Raw genomic sequence first — 19618 nt, forward strand, 5'->3', positions numbered from 1 at the left:
TATTCCGCCCGCTTTTCATGCACGTCCATATCTTCAACATGCTTCATTCCACAAACTTCCTTCAACTATCCTCATATTCAGCCCATTTTCCACATGTGTGCTTTCATTCAAAAATTTCAAAAAAATTAATAACTTCATAATTAATAGCAATTAAACAAAAATTATTTAACATTGAAGCGGATGGGAGCAGCATTCCAAACCGCTAAAACTTCCTCTGCTTTGAAACCTATCTCCTCCCGCATTTTTTCAGCTAGAGACTCCATTCAAACGTTAAACAATTCACATTAATTACAGCTATTAAAAACTCATTCAACTTTTTAAAATCTTCAACTGTCTTTGAACAAACACAGTTTTAGTTTTAAGCTTTTTTCAACCTCTTTCTAAATTTATAATGGGATCCGGATGGGACGGAATGTTCAGAGGCAGAGTGGGGAAACCAACTGTTACAGTGTAGAACTGGTGTAAAAATACACCAAAACCTTCCACATAACTGCCTCTCACTCCCACAAATTTAACCCTACGCGGATAATTTTTACATCAAAATGTAGGACATATTCTGCCGGTCGCATAGATGTGACTACTGAAGCAATCGGACCTACACAATGGGAGGTCTGGGTTTCCAAGCTAAATGGTGTCCAACCAACTGCCGCCATGATAACTGAGACACGACATTTCTGGAGAAAGGCAGACTGTACCACACTTTTAAAATGCTCTGGTTCTCATATCCTTCACATTACAGGCACAATCTTCACACTGTGTCTTCATCAGATTCTTCTGGTTCTAACAATAAAATAATTTTGTCAGTTAGACTCACGGTCCGTCAGTTAGAGACAGTGGTTTGAGGTGAGGTTTTGGATGAAATGACCTCTCTGAGGCCTCTAAAAGGTGGGATTTCTGCCTGATCACAGACCCTCAATAAAACATACACTCACCTTGGTGACTCACTCTGCCCATTAAAGGGCAATTTCACTTTTTTTCTAGATTTTTTTTCTTCTTTTTTCCGCTTTATTAGACAGTTCGGAGAGGCACAGTTGAAATGGGGCAAACACTCTGCTCTTTGAAGGCCTATTTCACACATACATTGTTTTTCATGTCTTTCAATTGTAATTTTATCTAGACATTTTTAAATATTCAACATCATTCCTATAAGAGTTAAACAATTCACTACTGTTCATATTTAAGACTGTTTCTTACTTTTCCACATCTTCATACTCCTTTAGCTGATTCATATAAATTCAAGCCATCAAGGTAGTTTAGCTCCAAGTCTATTCAATTACTATTTCATAGTTTTAAGATTTGTATCCATGTCTTTCAACTTCTTTATAATTTCAGCAAGAAATGTTATTCAAACCTCTATATATTCAACTTTTCAACTCCTTTTAAGGATTCAAATTGTCCCATGTTCGTCTTGCATGGGAGCACATTTCCATAATTCACATTTTTTTCATAAAATTCATAACTTCAGAGATATTTAAAGGTTTATTACACCCAAAAAAGACATATTCTGCCGGTCGCATAGATGTGACTACCGAACCTACACAATGGAAGTTTTGGGCTTCCAAGCTAAATGGTGTCCAACCAACTGCTGCATATCAGTGTATTACAGGACCAAAATAACTGAAGACACTGTCATCAACTGTTGCCATAGAAACCAGTAACATCCCATGTGAAACTGTGTGTGTTTGTGTGAGTGAGAGAGTCCGTGTGTGTGTGTGTGTGTGTGTGTGTGTGTGTGTGTGTGTGTGTGTGTGTGTGTGTGTGTGTGTGAGTGAGAGAGTGTGAATGTGAAGACACGTGCAGTGAGGTTTATGGCTGGTGAGGCACTGTCTTTTTTTAATCCTAATGTTTTTTTGGGCTTTGGGGTGAAGAGGAGAGATATGGCACAGTTCTAAATGAAATAGTAATTTATTTACTTGATTAAATATGCAATAATATCTAATATTAATTGCATAGTTTGTCTTGCTGCAGTTATACCATTGTGTAGGCTATTTGAAATAGATAATTTAAAAAAAAACTCATCTCCTTTTAAACTTATTTTACACAAGTATGACCTTTATAAACTTTGACTTTATAAACCTTTAGTTTTTCCACTTTTGTTCAACTTTTCAACTCAGCAGGAAATGCTTTTTTTCAGATCGTTCATTGAACGCGTGTTATCTTTGTCCTGTGGGTGGCAGCAATGTGCTGAAAAGGCATACAGTCTGCCGGAAATTAAAAGAAGAAGAAGAAGAAGCCGCCTCCGCTTCCGCCTCCGTTCTAGCCTCCACCGCAATCTTTTATATGTTGTAGCTTACTGAGTTGTCGTAGCAACCTAGGCTCGGATTGCTGCATTCCTCTAAGCATCTATGCTCAAAAGAGACAGTGCTGCTGCTGCAGATACCTGACATGGATGGTTAAGTCGATGTGCAGAAAGTCCCAGAAAGTGTTGCCTTTCAAGATAGCCTACCGGTGTTAGCGGTAGCTCCGGTTAGCTGAATAGGCTATCGGTAGCGGTAGCTACCTGTGTTAGACCCGGACATTATTCTCTGGACTTGTCTTTCCACCCCAGACTTTACTGCTTTCTACTTTTTCTCCACCAGGTAAGTTTTGCCTGACGTGACTAACTTCTCTCCTGAATCTAACTGTCGCTGTGCACGTTGAAGATTGGAGCATCGTACATTGGATGTGCATTGTGCACTATATTTTTCTTCCTCTTTTTTTTTTTTTCAGATTGTGGAATATTTATTGTTCGTGTGGATGGACTGGACTGGACTGTGTGAGTAAGTGTAACCAGGGTGAAACGACGTGTTTTAGTTGTGTTGAAATGTCACCAAATCCTGATTAATATGAACCAGTATGTGTTTAGGTACATTTTGTAACCTGTCTATGTTAATGTGTTTATTATACTTGTACTGTAGCTTTAAGAGAAGTCCGTGTTTAGTGACGTGTATGCAGCGCCAAGCTCAGTCTGCACCAACCTTACTGAGTGGAGGTATGTTGTTGTGTTTGTCGTCATATTTTAGCATATACATGGTTTTGTATACAATGAAAATGTTTAGTGTGCAATTTAATGTGTTAGGAATTAAGTATGTGAACATGCTTCAGCGATGTTTTATCAGCTAGCACTTTGTAAATGCACTTTGAGAGTGTTATTGTATACATGTGCGTCAGAGTACTACAGTGTTTCCCCGTGTGTGTGTTTGTTTGCTAGGAGGGAATGTGGTCCTGTCTACGACCGGTTACATGCAGTGACACGTTTTTCTTTGGCTTGTGCAGGTATGAATGTTTTATCTGTTCTGTGTATATTAGCTATGCTGGTCATGTTTATGTTTGTGGGAATGCAGCAAATTGCATTTAGTATGTTATTTTGTGTATTATTATTATTATTATTATTATTATTATTATTATTATTATTATTATTATTATTATTATATAAGCTCAGAATGCTGTTATCTGTCTGAGTGGAGGAGGGAATGTGGCCCTGTCTACAACCGTTTACATGCAGTGACACGTTTTTCTTTTGCTTGTGCAGATGTCAATAAATGTGACCAGCCAGCCTTCCTTGTGGTCCAGCCTTCCTTGCATCCAGACACCCAGAACACAACGCAGACCATTTTATCCGTTAACGGATGTGCGCCCCTTCATTAACAGTAGCAGTGCGGGCACACCCGTTACATAAGCACAGTGTGAGTACTGCTCTAAGAATGTGTATGTTTTGCTTTTTAATATTGTTTTAATTGTTTAACTGTGCGTGCGTCCAAGATATTGATTCTTTGTCCATACAGTGCTGGCCTCCAACAGCTGCTAAGGGTCTGCTCCCAATATGGTGCAGACTTTGATATTAAGTACAACTCCAAAAAGAGCAATATCATGATCGCTAGAAGCAGGGAGGACAATAAACTGTTGGTTCCTGATTTTCTTCTGTCCGGTGCTGTCCTTAAAGTATGTGAGGAGGTCAAATACTTAGGGCACTTTATAACTGCTGACCTGTCTGACGACAGGGACATCCGCAGACAGTACTGTATGATGTATGCACAAGCTAATATGTTGAAGCGCAAGTTTAGTATGTGTTCATTGTCTGTGAAGACCACTCTTTTTAGAGCTTTTTGCACCCCAATGTATACTGCCCACTTGTGGCGACGCTATAAGAAAAGCAGTATGCAGAAACTCAATGTAGCATATAATGATGGCATGAGGCTGCTGCTTCATATGCCACGTTGGAGCAGTGCAAGCCAAATGTTTGTCAGTGTTAATGTGCCCACCTGTCCTGCAGTGCTCAGGAATCTTATGTACAGATGTATGTGTAGACTATCGGAGTCATGTAATGGCATAATCACAACTCTAGTGAACCCTACAATGAGTGCGGTTAGGTTCACTTCCACATTATGGAACCATTGGCGCTTTAGCCTATATGCTAATATCTGAACACTCTTTGTGTAGTGTGGAACTGACAGCTGGAGTCTGTTTTAGTCTTTTTTATTGTTTGTCTTTTTACTGTTTTTGTATTGTATTATGGACCGTTTTTCTCTGTGTCTGGAATAAAATTAAATCAATCAATCATATGGGCATCGGTCAGTCATCGCTAGTTAGTTTAGGTCAAGGATAGCGTATTAGCCTGCCTCAGTTGACAGTCACAAGATAAACTTTACGACATCACCAAACGCTCCAGTGGGCATGCTAGGACTTGTTTATTAACCACCTTATGTTGCACTCTCTATTTGTACCCGTTATGTTATTTAAGAATCAAATGCATTTGTTTAACTTCTTTTATAGGCCTATACTATCTATGCTTCTAAAGTGGCTTCTTCATCCGATTTTTACAGGTTTTTTTATTTGTAATGTTTCTATTTTACTTGTTGTTTTATACACATATATTACATACTATTTACTTTATTTTTTATTTTTGAATATTAATACTTAATAATAAAACACAAAAAAATGTATTCCTTAATTTGTATTTCTAGTTTTGTTTCTGTCTTCCCTTCTATCTGCTGAAACGTATTAATTCTGCATGTGCCTGGTTATCCTGCACTAGCTTTGTCTGTCAAAAGGCCGTTGTAAACTGTTTTTTTAAAGGTTCTATATTAATAAAGTTATTTTTATTATCTATTGTCATTGTTGTCATTATTATTGTAATTGTCATTATTATTGTGAAATAGTCTGTACTGGCTTTTCAGAAGAAGGACCAGACTCCACCACAAATTCCATCATAATGAGGAGGTTTCAGTTTCAGAAAATAGGTCCTGGACCAGCATTAAGGCCTACATGACAGTATATCCATAGACAAGCGCTTCTCCATATTACTTGATAGTTTGTTGTCACAGGAATGAAGTCTCAGATGTACAGCATTGGCTGGACAGTAGAAGAGAACTTCTGGTCCACCTAGGTCTGTGCCCCTGCGGCACGGGGTGGGAAACCCCCTGACCCCTGGTCCAGGTCCCTGGACCCTGGACCAGGTCTCCGGGGCCCTTAGCAACAGGTCTACCAGGAAGATCTGATAGGGGGATGTGGAGGTTGAACCTATCACAGCCCCCCGCCACCACCATATAAATATGATCCGAGCTTTCATCTGTTCTCTTTCAATTCAACAATTGATCACTACAAGGTAAGTGATCTATCTTCTATCTCATAAACTGTATATTAAGCTAGCTCGCTTTTTAAATTAATTACAGTTCACACACATATAACCCCACATATATATATAACCCTATATATATAAATATATATATAGGCCTATATATATAGGGTTATATATGTTAGGGAATACCATAGACTGTAAAATTGTAAAAAACAGATTGAAATAATTTTTTAAATCGGATTTTTTTTCTCCCTCCTTTTGTTCTCTTAGTAATTTTCCCACAGTACATTAACACTTAAAATGATCAAAACTAAAAAAAAAATAATAAGAACATATCTTTGGTAATAATCCAACTGATTTGACACAAAGGCAGACACAATTGTCTTCCCGAGTTCCCGCCCCTTACAAAACCGTTAGGACTACGTCATCAAAAGTCCATTGGCGCGTAAGGCCCACCCACGTCAACTGATGATCATATACTGTATCAAGAGAGATTTCTTTATAGGTCCATGATCAAGATCAAAACGCAATACTTTTAATAAGTTAAATGTCATAGTTAACGTTTTAAACTTATATTCGTTTTAAACTACAATTCTTCCGAGACGAGAGTTGCTTTTATGCCCGGCCGGCCCGCGGTGATTTTAAGGTGGACTGAATGAATCACGACGGCAACTCGTGCACTGAGTAACATGAAATAAAACGGCCCACCTTAAAGTTTCCGGTAGCTGTCACAGTGTTCAAAGATTGTATATACTGGCGTGTAAGCTATATGTGTGTGTTGGAATCAGACATAATCACGAGCATTGGTCTCTCTATTTCTCTCTAGCCAACTGCTAGATAATTATTTATTAATAATCTCTACCCTGTGTGTGTAATTTTAATTAAAATAAAATGAGCTGTGAGTTTGCTTTTTGTACATGAACTAAAACTCTCTCTCTCTCTCTCTCTCTCTCTCTCTCTCTCTCTCTCTCTCTCTCTCTCTCTCTCTCTCTCTCCCTCTCTCTACACTGCTCCTCATTCAAGTCATCTGAAACGTAAGTTCACACATGAATTTTGGTATTGACAATTAAACTGATATAGGCCTAATATAACACAAACACTCAAAAAGTGTGATATATTCCAAGACCAATTTGTGTATGTGGGTCATTCTTCAACTACGGTGATTTTTGTGATGTAAACAAAAGCACTTTTCTTATTTTTAAAGCGTGTCACTTAATTTACACTATAATGACTCTTTGAAAAATAAATGGTACACCAGTCAATATTTTTACTATACAAAAAGTTGTGTTTTATATTTGTTTTTGGCTATAGATCCTTTCCCCAGGTCCAGTTTTGGATATTCAATTGAAAATTAAATACTGATATAGTATTACTTTAAACATCTGGCTAGAGGAGAAATTCAACTTAAACTTGTTTATTGGTTGTTTATTAGTAGCGCTCTAACTTGGTCAAATTGAAGTTACTTGACATATAATTATATCTGAAATGCTTAAGAAACCCTTTACGCTTTACTGTCTTATTGCAAACAACTTAAAAGATGTATACCAAGAGTGTGTAACAAGATATCAATTACCCACTGCATACCTACAGAAAATTGAAAAAACAAAACAAAAATCCATCTAATAAAAAAAATATTAGATTCTAGGCTACCTGAAAATCTGTATATTTGGCTTCTTTTGTGTTTCTTAATTAAATTGAATTTAAAAACAATTGCTTGCTCTGTAAATACTAATTGTTATAATAACCTTTTTTTTCTTGTATCTTTTTTTTCTTTTTCAGAATGGATTCGAAAATGTCCGAGAAGGCCAGGCCTTTTAAGGTGCTGTGCATTAAGCACAGCCTCAAAGTGCAAAAATGGGACATCAGCCCAGAGGAAGCTGAGCCTTTATATTCACACAATAATATTACAGCCGCGATATCCGATGGAAAGCAGGCTTTCACAGTAACTTTATTTAAAGAGCTGGCCAGTCTTCTGAAAGAGGAGGAGTGCTACATATTCAAAAACTTCCAAAGGAGCCACGCCAACCCTTCGGCGCTCATGTGCCACAAAACATCTAAATTATTCAAATGTTCGGACGTCTTTGTACCCGTCAACGTGATGGAAGAGGCCCTCGACCTCCTCACACCGCCAAGCGTGGGGATACCCATCGAGGAACTCACACTGAGCGACCTGGAGGGGTTCATTACCCTGCAGGGTGACATTGTAGATGTAAGCAGATTGTTCTTCTTACTCAGTTCCATAAAATGCATTCTCAGTGACAATATTGCACCAAACGCAGAGAGAAAGATAGAGGGATGTTAGCAGGTTTTATGCCAATTTAATAAAATATTTGTCCTTTTCCTTTCACATTCAGCTGCAGCCTTTCAAGGTGAGGGACAGCAACTTCGGGAAAGCTGTCCCTTTCAGGGAACTTACCCTTCAACAGGTAGGGTATCCTTTTTGAATTTATATTTTTGTTTTACAATAAGCTCAGTAGTCGCTTTGCTGAAGCAGCTCACTGCAATACCAGACACATATTTTTTGTATATAAATGAATAATATTTGTCATTTACAATCATATGAAAAAGTTTGGGAACCCCTCTCACCCGGCATTATAATTGACTCTGCTTTCACAAAAAAAAATAGAAAAGTGGTATGTCTTTAATTTACCAGGAACAGCTAAGTACTGGGATGTTTTCCAAAACAAAGATTTTTTGAAAAGCAGTATTTTGGTTGTATGAAATAAAATAAAATGTGAAAAACTGGCTGTGCAAAAATATGGGTACCCTTGTGGTTTTTTTTATTTTATCTTTATTTTTTCTGTGAAAGCAGAGTCAATTATAATGCCGGCTGAGAGGGGTTCCCAAACTTTTCCATATGACTGTATATAATAACAAAACTTTCTAGTCAACGATTGTCTGAATCATATTTTATTAGGAAATAAGTACTTATGCTGCCTTTTTGTGTTATTGAAGGGAGAGAAGACAATGAAAATCACGCTGTGGCGGGAGGCCACACTCACCGATCTTTTGGTGGGGTGGCCTTTGAAGGTGACCCACCTGAGGGGGACGACGCTCCACAATCTGTGGACAACTGGCCACAGTACAGTTCAGGTGAGAAAATGACATTGACCAATAGGATTGCTGTCATACCAGGCCGGTTCAGGAAACTAATTATACTCTTATTTCCTATAGGTGGTGCAAGGAACTGTTCTGTTCACTGCAATCGGATTTTGCATCTCGAAAAGTACTGTCGACCTCATTAACGAAGAGGAGAAGGAGGTCCAGATCTATAACAAGGTCTGGGTCAACACTTTCCCTGATGGCATTGTCCCCATGCCAATTCGGCTTCGGCTTTCCTTCGGGAAAGGCCTCGACAAAATTGTTAAAGACGACGATTGAAGGTGCCAGGGGAAGTGTTGACCCACCCCACCACACACACACACACACACACACACACACACACACACACACACACACACACACACACACACACACACACACACACACACACACACACACACACACACACACACACACACACACACACACACACACACACACACACACACACACACACACACACACACAGTTTTTTTTCTTATTCAGCCAATTAATTATTAAATCAGTTTTAAGTTCATATTTATCTTTTTTTATAATTAATTTGTTTATAATCATTATTCTTTATTAATATTTTTATTTTGTATATAACTTAAATTTAATTTTTAGATAATATTGTTCCTTTTTTAAATCATTGTTTTTTTATTTTTGTAAAATAAATATATTTGAATTTGAACAAGTTTGAATGGAGTTTTTGTCAGGAATTAATAATGTGTTCAATATGTGTTATTGATTGGTAAACACTGAGAGTTAGACTACATTTATGATTTACATTTTTTGGGAGGAGTTTAAGGAGTATGAATGATTAGAACATGGTTTGATTGTTATGAATAGACTTGAAAAGATGATAGTCACCTTGAATAGAAATCAGACTTGCTATAAGGCTATATTTTAATACAAGTGTACCAATGTGTTTGGGCCTAGGTGTGGGGTAAGAGGGAGAGGGAGAGGAATAAAAAGGTGAGAGTACAAAGCAAAAATATTTTCTTGACCGCTGCCTTAAACAGGAAATGAAACACATATTTTAGTACTGCCAGTACACACATATGAAAAAAAACATTTAAAATGTGTTTTAAATCATAGATTATAGCCTCGTTTCACTACGAGCCGTCTTGTTCAGACCTGCGTAATTATGCTGTGCGCTCAGCAAGACGCGCGTCATAATTGCGCAGGTCTGAGCAAGACGGCTCGTAGTCAAACGAGGCTATAACAATCTTGAAGTGACCGCCATGTTGGAATGAGTCGACGCCTACGTCACCCGGTTGGTTCCCTCTCCGAACACTGGCTTGTACGGAAAAGAAGTCACGGTAAGAAATGGTTTACAGGGCCGCTGCTAAGCTTTTGGGTGCCCTAAGCTGGGCTGGTCAGGGTGCCCCCCCAAACACACACACACAAAACCTTCAGAATTCAAACCGTTGCTATTTATTATAAGTTAACATTAAATATACATAAATATGAACATGTATATTAAGTAATATATAAAACAAAAACAGGAGCACCATCAGTAATAAATACGTTATATATAAAACGTTCTTAACAGCAGCATTACAATATAATAAAACAATAACAACAGCTTTGTACTGAACTGGAGCCTTCAGACACGGTGGACGGTTGCTGGAGTTGTTCAGTATGCTGGCGGCTTGTGGATGGTTGCTGGGGTTGTTCAGGTTGCTCAACATCTGAATCTTCCTCCTGGCTACGTGTGGCTCCTTGAACATATTTTAGCATTGACCCTGTGAATATTTTTGAAATACAAAAAAATGTGATTAGCAAAAGCTAAATAAAATAACCAAAACATTAGGATTTTCCGATAACAAAAATATCATGTCGCACTACTGTTTATAATAGGATAAAAAGTCACTATAAAACACCATATTATTCGTAATCTTAAATCTGCTGTTTATCTGTAAAACACTTAATTATTCCATTGCTATCTAGTCACTCTGAAAGTATATTAAACTATTATATTATATTCATTTAGTGGAACATAGACAAAACCTTGAATACCTATATATATATACTCCAATTATACACATTAAACAAAACAATGGTGGCATTTTTTAAATTACCAAAAGTGAAGATACCATATTTTAAATTGGCCAGCAGATGTCGCCCTTTCCATAGCCTCACTAGAATGTTGTTGACTTCATATAGGCTAATGTCTACAGTGACAACCTTCAACTATTTGCAAACGTGTCACATGCATTGTGAAAAGCTAGAATATGCTTCAGACTACACAGCTGATGAGTAGCGTTTGTGACAGAAAGTGATTTTTAAGATGACACGCCGTCACACAGTGTCTTAACTATTAGCTTCTGCCACTGTGTAGTCTAACTGTCATATGCTAGCATTACAATATCACTGAACTTTAGCAAAACAATTAGACCTATAATTCTCACACACTTACCAACAAGGGATGCACGGGTGTCATCTCTCAGCTTTTTCTTCTTCCGCTTTTCTGCGCCAGATTCCTGTTGTCTTTTACTTTCCATTACGAATCGCCGCGGCCGCCATTCAGAAGCAGCTTGATATCACCGACACCGGCAGAAGCATGCAGTCCGATGCGAAAACACGAGAGCTTCGAAGGCTGTACCATTAGGGTCAGGGAAGGGGGGGAGACTATTTTTATATATTAGGTAAAAAAACATGTAATTTGCCCAAATTAAGTGATATAAGTTATAAAATTAAGAAAAAAACTACGGTGGGCCTCTTCACAGCTTATTTATACATTTTTGTAGTTCAATTATTTAATTATTATCATGATTTTTTTTAGCAACCTTAATTTTGGTGTCCCCGCCAGGTACTTGGTGCCTACTACGCAGTCTGCGTACTCTGCGTATAGGCGGGCCTTAAGTGTAGGTTTCGATCAGCTGTGACAACGTCAAAGGGTGTCAACAGACGTCTGGTTTATTGTTAAAGTGTGTTAATTAAATCGTGTTTGTGCTTATGATGGTTGTGCTTTTATTAATGATTGATAAATTACACACACGCCTACTGCACAGCAGAAGCAGTTGGTGAATTCGTAATCGATGAGGCTGCATTCATTTGCAGTAGGAAATCCAAGGGCTCAATTAATTGACACTTTAACCATGCATTCATTTTAATACAATTTATGATAAGCACGTCTATGAAAGTGTTTGAAAAAGCAGCAGGTGTGTGTACGTACACACACCTGCTTTTTCGTGTCTGTACACACACGATGTCGCATTTCTTAAGCTATCTATATTTGACTGGAATTTTCCGAGTGTCCGTGAACGCACGTCATCGTACTGTACAGTTCTCCTCTGGTCTTTGCGGTGAGTAGACGTGTCTCTTAACTGACAACTATAACTGTATAAAAAGACGGCTGAGTGGTTTAACATTAATATTAATTATTTAATAACGTGATGACTTGTTACACGCTAGAGGTACTAAAGCCTTTATGCCTTTCTGGTCCGACATTGTTATGGTAAAGTAGGTTAGGAAGCTAACGGCCGTACAGCCTTTAGCGTTGTTGCTAAAGCTAGATATTAAATATCCCCCACTGAAGAAGAATAAATAATTCCCACTGTGTAAGAAATGTTCTTATGTTCACTGTCGGACTGCTACAGCAGGTCAGCGGTGAAACTGCTTTGCGCCGGCTGTTAAATTGTTATGGGGGAGGCCGCAGCGCATGAGTTAACTAGCTAAGTAGAGACACTGCTAGCCTTGAAGTTGCCTATGATGACTCAGGATATACTAGCTTTAGGCTACGTGCTGTTGCTTGGAAGCTAACTCAGAAGTGAACGCAAGCACAGTATTGAGACAGCTGGAAATGTATCATTTCATTTGTCTTTCCCTTAAATCATAATACAACATTAGAACCATAACGCGACCTCGGAAGGAACAATAATGCTTGGGTAAATCGTTTTTTTTTTTTTTTTGCTTTTGAGGAAGTTAGCTATGGGGCTGGCTACTATTGTCTAGCAACGATGACAGACAGGCTCGCTGCAGCTTCGCTCGCTGTGCCTCTTCGGCGGCCAAGTCCCAAAATGTCCAGATGGGCAAATTCTAGTTGCGATTTATTATAACCCAAAACATCCCTAGAATACGTTTTGTAGAAGACTACTTTACCAGTAGATTACTTACATTCAAACAATTATTTTTTATAATATAATTATTTTCTGAAATGTTTGAATAAATATGCAAATTAGCCAATGTTTATGCGTCCAAAGTTTTAACAAAACAAAATGAATACAGTCTTTTTTAATGTTCTAGATAAAAAAATACTATCAAAAAATAGTGTTGCCTTTTTCGGTGAAGCATCTAACAAGCTTGAGAATGGTAAAGTATAAAGTCATGTTAGTAACAGAATAAATAGAAACCAGCTAAGGCAGCTAATCCTCATATCCCCATTGGATACATAACTACATTGCCCCAGCGCTTGTGTGTGGCTCAGTTTTCCACTGCCAGTTAAAAGGCCTAGGCAGCTGTGGCCCTTATTGAGGCAGATATAGCTATACATAAAGTCTAACATCTTGTTTCCATCTTTCAGACAAAGAGAAGAATCAGCGCTTGGTGATTGGTGAGTAATATAAACCTTACATTGACAGAATTTTGATGTGGTTAAGCACCATTTATGAATGAATATATGTGAAAACAATGTCTAATGTACTGGACTTTTTGACCTCAAATCACTATCACAATTCATTTTAAATTATGCCTCGATTACATTAATGAATGGATATTAAGTTTGTGATTATTGCCGTCATACTTCACTGACAAGTTGTTCTATAGAGAAGGTTTGTACTGTAAGTATGCTCAACTATTAAAGCCACAATTAGAAAAGAGAGCATATATCTTATCTTTTTGATTTATCCCTCGTAATGTACTTTGACTGGCTTACACCCTTGGTCCTCTGGGGTCATATTGACCCCAAATGGTTTGTTTTTTTCAAGCCTAAAGTATACATTAGCAATCAATTAGGTATTACACCTTTAGTCTGACTTGAGTCCAACCCATTACCACAAATATTTCCCTTAGTTTTGGAATTTAGGGCCAACAGGCCTTGTTTATATAAAAGTATGATTTTTTAAAATGTAGACAGTCAAACCAGGCGAGGTCAGTTCTCGCCTGGTTTGACTGTTTCTAAGGCAAAAAGTATAAATAATCACTAACGTCAGTGTAACAGCTTTTTACTCAACTTTATCCTCACTCTTTACCTGACATAATAAACATTACAACACAACATTAGAACATGCAGTGGCTTGCAAAAGTATTCATACTCCTTGAAATTTTTCACATTTTGTCACGTTAAAACCACATACGTAAATGTATTTTATTGGGATTTTATGTGATACACCAACACAAAGTGGCACATCAATGGCAAACCATTTCATAGTAGATCTGGCTGTATCTTTAGGGTAAATAATGGTGGCCACACAAAATATTGACACTTTGGGCCCAATTTGTACATTTTCCTAGGGGTGTACTCACTTTTGTTTAGACATTAATGGCGATGGTGTGTGGAGTTATTTTGAGGGGACAGTAAATTTACACTCTTATACAAGCTGTACACTGACTACTTTACATTGTATCAAAGTGTCATTTATTTAGTGTTGTCCCATGGAAAGATATAATGAAATATTTGAAGAAATGTGGTGTACTCACTTTTGTGAGATACTGTAGGTCCATGCTTATGAGAAGTAGGCTACGCATGCGAGCGATTACTCCGGTCCGACGTCACACAACCACGGCACGGCACTACATTTATTATGGGCATCTTCTTATAATAGGTCCAAGGCAGCACCAAGGGAGGTGTACACCGTTTATTGTGAACAATTAACTAAAAGTCTATGAAAAGTAAATTTTCCTACATATTTTTTTATAAAATAAAAACATACTATTAGAGCAAAACCTGTTCTGCATGTAAAGTGATGCTGCTATCTGCAGGGGGTTAGTTGTGATAAACAATTATTTGGTGGTTGTAATGAGTCATAATTAGTTTTCCCAGTTTACAGATTAACAGAAGATGGAAAAGATTTAAAAAATTAGCCCATATCGCCCCGCCCTAATTCCATGCGCAAAAATGTCAACAGAACACTGCTGATTAATTGCAAAAGAGGGTATTGCACCTCTAATGGCTGAGCAAGCTATGTACCGTGTGCACATTATATTACTGATTGTTGTCTCCTCTCTGTTTCACATGCATTAGAAGAAGACGATTGGCCCTGAAGTCCATCCTGTTTCTCCCATCCCAACCCCCTAACCCTTCTATCCTCTGTTCTGCTCCATCTTTTGTCTCTTGCTTCTTTCTCTCTCCCTGTTTTTCACGCTGAAGCAATTGACGCTTCCAACGTTGAGGGGGGCCATTGAGGGGTTTCATCTGAAGCAATTGACGCTTCCAACGTTGAGGGGGGCCTATTGAGGGGTTTCATCTGAAGCAATTGACGCTTCCAACGTTGAGGGGGGCCTATTGAGGGGTTTCATAAGAAGCAATTGACGCTTCCAACGTTGAGGGGGGCCTATTGAGGGGTTTCATCTGAAGCAATTGACGCTTCCAACGTTGAAGTCGTGGCTGTTTGGCCTTGGAAACCCGAATGTATTGAAGCATTTTGAACTTTGTGTGTGACTTGGATAAAGAAAAAAACGAGTGGGGTTACCTGTGACCATGCCTAGAAAGGGGAAGCAGTCTCAAGCAAATAAGGTATGCTGGCTTAAGTTTCATGAGTCTCAACACTCAACAGAAGCTCAACATGTGGATAATGTTCAACCTCGCAACAACAGAGAAGTAAATGTTTCTGAGCCTTCTAATTCTAATGTCACATGTGTGTTGGCATCTCGCAGCCAGAACCATCCTATGTATCACAACTCCAAAAACAGTCAGTGCACCTGTAACTCTGTAGCATTTCTAGCTTACCTGCATGAGTTACATCACCTCCAAAGTGCAGAACTTGATCTTGTTTTAGATAGAGGCCATGACATGTATTCACTTATAGTGGCACAGTTGATTGAAGATGGAAGGATGGTTCACAGACACTTGAACATAGAAGAACTTCCTGAGGTTGTTTTGGGTTACAGACTGCAGCACATAATGACAAAGTGTGACTCAATGTATGGAACTTTTGTATCTGCTCCTGCTGTAGGCGACTCCATCGACCTTGCAGCCGTTTCCATCAACCTTGCAGCCAGACTCCAGTGTTTGTCATCCGGGGTAAATGCTCTGCTGATAATGAGTTCTCTGTGCATCGCTGTTTTCCGAGACCAGCTAGGAAGGTATGGCTTTTTTGACCCACACACCAGACGCCCAGATGGATTTCCCACTGACCCAGACGGTACTGGTACGGCAGTCATGTGTACTTGTACACATTTAAGTGATCTGATAACAAAAATTATCACAAGCTTCACTATGTTGGGCACCAGCCCTGATGCTCCTTATGAGCTTATACCTGTGGTTTTCAACAGTGAGCATGAATTATCTGTTGCTGAAAATGTAGCACCAATACACTCTACTGCAGACATTGCTGTTTCACATATGGGGGAGGAGAACCTTAACACTATTTCCAGTGTTACAGACACTGAAAGTGACATGTATTTGCCATCATGCTCAGTTACAGAGTGCACACCCTCTGCTAACATTACATCAGATGCAAATGATGATCCACAAACTAACCAACAGATGCCTAAACTATCTAAACTCGCCAAACATAAAAGGGCCAAGTATAGAAGAAGAGCTAAGGCTTTGGAGAAGGCAAAAGCCAAACCTGACAAAACCGCTGAAAAAATCAGAAGAGCAGAAATTCGACAAATGAAAAGAAAAAGTAAACAGAGGGAAAGGTATGCTAAAGATAAATGTGTTAACAAACATACGCAATCCCATACAACTGTTTCATACAGAGAAAGAAAGATGTCCCACATACGTTCTCGCTATCAACACGATTCTACATTCCAGCAGAGGCAGAAGCTTTACTTGACAAAACGTTACAATCAAGACAACGACTTTAAGCAGAAGCAGAAGTCATATACTACAAAACATTACAGGCAAAGCGAAAGCTTCAAGCAGAAGAAGATGTTGTATATAACCAACCGTTACAGGCAAAGCGAAAGCTTCAAGCAGAAGCAGAGGTCATATACTACAAAACGTTACAGGCAAAGCGAAAGCTTCAAGCAGAAGAAGAGGTCATACATATGCACCCGCTATCACGTAAATGCTCTTTTCAGACAAACTCAAAAGTCTCATGTAACCACTCGTTATGCAAAGGACCCTGCATTTAGATCCAGACAAAAAGAAACAATGAGACAACGCATGAGAAACAAATACCAAAACAATCGTGCATTTGGAATGACTCATCGCATGAATTGTGCAATGAGAATAAGACAAAAATACAGACGCATGCAGAGAAGGCAAAACCAAAGGGATGACGGTCTGATGAGAGATTCTATGGATGACAGTCTCATTAGAGATGTAATGGAAGACATTCAGATGAGAGATGCTATAGAGGTTTTTCGATCCAATATAAAAAAAGCACCGATACATGGCTGCACGGTCTGCTGTCGGGCATTGTTTCCAAATCAAGTGAGATGTTGCGATAGATCAAAGTACAATACAAATCCACTTGTTGCTCAAACCTGCCTGACAGGGAAGTTTGTTCATGTTTGTACTGATGAGTGTCAAAATGCACAACAATGCACAGTACCAGATGAAAGAAAAAAGGAGTGGATCTGTCACACTTGCCACGAGCACCTTAAAACTGGAAGTATGCCACCACTTTCCATGGCTAATAATCTAGAGCTGGCAGATATTCCCACTGAACTTTGTGATTTGAACATTTTGGAGAGGCATCTCATTTCCAAATGCATAACATTCGCCAAAATTATACCACTACCGAAAGGAGGTCAACGCCAAATTTGCGGAAACTTGGTCTGCGTCCCATCAGAAGTACAAGAAACGGTAAATGCCTTACCGAGACTAAGAAGTGAATCTCAGGTCATGAGAGTTAAACTTAAGAGGAAATTGTGCTATACCGGCCATCAACTTTACCAAAGTGTAACATGGACTAAACTAGTGAGGGCTTTGTGCAAACTAAAGGAGGTCCATCCGCAGTACACTGACATAACAATCCGAGATGAGGAAGAGCTTTGTGACCCATTAATTGATGAGGAAGCTAATGACTTGGATGAGGAAAACATGGATGATACGGACTATAATGTAGAAGATATGATGGAAATTGACACCTTTGAGAACGATGCACTCTGTGAGCCAGAAATTGATTCTGAGAACGATGAACAGGATACAAATAGTCAGTTGTCTGATGGTCAGCAACCACAGCAGCAGTCTGAAAATATTGAACAGGAGAGTGATGAACCTAATGGCGCCGTTGCTCTCGAGTCATGTCTACAACCAACTGATTTGACAGATGAAATATTAAGTTTTAGTGAGGGAATCTACTCGGTTGCACCCGCTGAGGGAAACAAACCAGTAAGCTTTTTCAAAACTCCTAACCTAGAGGCAATGGCTTTTCCCGTTCAGTTTCCCACTGGTCAAAACACTCTAGACGAAAACCGTCCCAAAACATTAACACCCTGCAGTTATTTCAAAGCTAGACTTTGCTGTGTCGACGACCGTTTTGCTAGGGATACAAACTACCTCTTCTTCGCTCAATTTGTATCCGAGATATATCAGGCCACTTCCAGCATGTCAATACAGCTGCGTAAAGCAAAACCTTTTACACGAGATGGTCGCAAAATAACCAATGCAATGTTGCAGAACAAGCATGAGGTTGAAAAACTTGTGCGTAACAAAGATGCAATCCGGTTCATGACACCACTAAGAGGCTCCCCCGCCTTTTGGGAGAAGACGACCAAAGACTTGTTTGCTATGATTCGTCAGATGGGGACGCCAACATTCTTTCTTACATTTTCTGCTGCTGAAATGCGCTGGAAGGAGGTTATTACAGCCATTAAAGCTCAACAAGGCGAACAAGTGAACGTTGATGCACTCGATTGGGAGGCGAAAGCATCCATCTTAAGATCAAACCCGGTGACCTGTATGCGACTTTTTGACAAACGTGTTGAGGCTCTGTTCAGAGATTTGATACTGTCACCCGCTCAACCCATCGGTAAAGTGGTGGACTGGTTTTTGAGATTGGAATTTCAGCACCGTGGAAGCCCACACATACACTGTCTCGTATGGGTAGAAGGAGCTCCTGTGTTTGAGGAAGACTCGGATCAGACGGTTTGTGATTTCGTTTCCAAGTACATCACAGCTCAGTTGCCTGATCCAAACACACAACCTGAACTGCACAAAAAAGTTACAGAAGTTCAGATGCACAGCAAAACACATTCAAAGACATGTGTTAAATATTCCAATGCCAACTGCCGTTTTGGATTTCCTAAAATCCCAGCCCCAGAAACCATGATAATACGATCTAAAGTATTGGAAGATGAAGATGAGAGAGAGTTGGTGGCAATAAGAAAGCTCAACGCACTAAAGCGCTTAAACGATGTAGCTGAGAGCGCATCTCTGACTTTAGAGCAGATGTTGGCATCATGTGACCTAACGGTTGAGGAATACATAGAATGCCTGTGCATTAAAGCCAAAGCAAGTGAGGTGGTTCTAAAGCGTGATCCAAAAGACTCGTGGGTAAATGGATACAATCCTGCCCTCCTTGAAGCCTGGGATGCTAATTTAGATATACAGTTCATTCTCAACCCTTACTCGTGTATCATGTACATCTGCAGCTACATCAGCAAAGCTGAACACGGTTTAAGTGAATACCTCAAATCAATGATTGAAAATTCAAGTCATGAAAATGTAAATGAGAGCGATGAGATGAAACTGGTAATGCAGGCGTACTCTAAGAAAAGAGAGGTCAGTGCTCAAGAGTGTGTGGCCCGTGCATGTGGTCTACGCATGAAACAGTGTTCACGCAAGGTCATATTTGTACAGACTGATGACAACGCGCTAAAAATGAGTTACCCCATGTCCTTCCTCGAGAACAGAAC

At 39.1% G+C, this 19618-nt stretch overlaps 1 protein-coding gene and 1 long non-coding RNA gene across 2 annotated transcripts in view; one reads left to right on the top strand and one right to left on the bottom strand.

Moving 5' to 3' along the window:
* LOC307271134 (transcription factor COE3-like) overlaps positions 1-19618 on the bottom strand; it is a gene marked incomplete at both ends in the record, with an annotated part of 103213 nt that overhangs the window by 37606 nt on the left and 45989 nt on the right. The window lies entirely within an intron of this gene.
* LOC307271132 lies at positions 2218-5084 on the top strand. The gene is made up of 5 exons (XR_013845590.1): positions 2218-2579; positions 2710-2759; positions 2898-2971; positions 3191-3255; positions 3512-5084. It is a non-coding gene; the product is annotated as an uncharacterized lncRNA (long non-coding RNA).

Source organism: Ammodytes marinus, assembly GCF_949987685.1.
Source record: "Ammodytes marinus genome assembly, contig: scaffold_109, whole genome shotgun sequence".
NCBI lineage: Eukaryota > Metazoa > Chordata > Actinopteri > Uranoscopiformes > Ammodytidae > Ammodytes > Ammodytes marinus.